This window comes from Triticum aestivum, chromosome 2B (genome assembly GCF_018294505.1).
Source record: "Triticum aestivum cultivar Chinese Spring chromosome 2B, IWGSC CS RefSeq v2.1, whole genome shotgun sequence".
NCBI classification, from domain to species: Eukaryota; Viridiplantae; Streptophyta; class Magnoliopsida; order Poales; family Poaceae; genus Triticum; species Triticum aestivum.
The window spans coordinates 460,302,226-460,304,236 of NC_057798.1; positions in this window are offsets into that span (position 1 = coordinate 460,302,226).

Here is a 2,011-nt window from a genome sequence, read left to right on the forward strand (position 1 = left end):
CGCCATTTGGGTGGTATTAGGATCTTTTATTCCTCGACCTATACTCTGGGACTCTGTCATCTCTTCTATTCAGGTTAAATGGTTTTTGCTAACTCTAACACTAGGTTCTCGTAACGACTTTCTCCTGGAGAGCCCCTCACTCCAGATGATTGCTTGGTGCACCGAAGGATTCCAAAGATACCATCTGATGTTCTCTCGAGACTTTGTGCCTGTTGCTTTTGTAATTACCTACCACCGAAATATCCCTATGGATAAATACATACACCTGTCGTTCTTACTTTTATCCCCAGTTGATCTTGCTCTCTATTGATATAAGAATACCTTGTGTCTACTGCTTTGCAGTTCTTTACCACATGAATACCCCTGCAAATAATTACTCGCACTTATCGAGTATTCATCCATCCCCAGTTGTTCATATGTTTCATATGATACTTTGAAATTCTATCCGATCATTCGAGAATCCTCTTTAAAACTATTGCTCTACATATACTTGTCTGCTTGCACTATGGTTGCTTCCCATAGGTCTAGCAACATTCATTAGTCTGCTTTGACACCGTAATTTTGATCCTATTGATTCAACATGAGTGCTAATGCACGCAATCATCGGTTGATTCTTTTAAAATTACCTTTCCAGCTGAGATGTCATTTTGAACATGATCTGTTTATCGACCAATCAAATTGTCTTCGATTGTACCCCTAAGTCTATTCAGCTTAACCATCCTTAATCAGAGCGTTTGCTTCTGATCCCTTGAATCAGAAATCATGATTCTTTACATTGAGCTTTGAATTAGTCAGTTGCTTCTATAATCCAATGCCTTCACATTGTTTCTTCATCTGCTTGTGTACCGATACTCACATCAGCTCCGCTATGGACCGTCAGATCCTTTGTTGTAATATCATCCGACAGTTTCCTTCGTATACAAAAACCTCGAGAAGATCTTTCCCTGATACATAATGCATTCGTTAAATTGTATCCTGTCCTTTTGTCACCCATGCTCTACTATCGAGCTTGTGTCAATTACTATTGAAGTTTGTGGTATATGTTCCTAAGATGCCCTGATGGGTTGAACCTACGTGTTCCCTAATCCATGTGAACCCAAAAGATTTCACGGGTCATACTTATCTGGTATTGCACCAGGTAAAACTTTCAAGAACTAATGTCATTTTTGAAATACGAGAGGTGAATGGAAGGTTATGCATTGACGAAGTGGGAGTCGACCTTGAACCTTTGTGTTCATGCCCATGGACACGATGTAGATCCTATCATGGAAGCTTCTTGCAATAATAACTATTTCCTTGAAAATATCATCTGGATCTGTGAATTTATCCTTTGCAATCGTGGTTCCGATCATAATTTCTTCCTTTGATTCCATTTCTCAGACAAGTAAAAGCGCTTGTCTTCTATAGATCAATACACCCCACTTCAACCTTTAATTTGATATGCCTTCGAGTATTATCTCCCTGGTATCTCGAGGATATCATGCCATTGCACTACATCTTATGAATTTGTGCCGGAGTAATACCTTTCCATATCATAGTCACTCCATGAGTTTTGGGTTGTAGTCAACCGAGAACACCGAATAGTGAATCGAGTCCGCACTGTGATTCGACAACTCTTAGTAATCTTCATTGCTTACGAGTTTAATACTCCATCATGTCATTCCTAGCCTTATCGGCTACATCATTATCATGCTAAATTTAACTGTGCTATCTGGTTCTTCCCAAAGCACAAATTTCGACGGTGAGCTAATCTTACGTCGATCTTCCTCATCATATCATTTCTCCTTGAACAACAAAATTGATTTCGAGTTTGTGTCATACCCATGGTTCCAATAACCTTTCGCTTCATCATTCCTTCAACTTGATGTCATCGCCGATCGATTACATCTTCATGAGATCTCTCGACAGATGTGTCGTGATCATCAGCAGCATTCTGAGCTCTTCCAAGATATCTATCAAATTCTTAATGAGAAATACCCTCCTTGCCCTCGATGATTTTTATTATCATCAA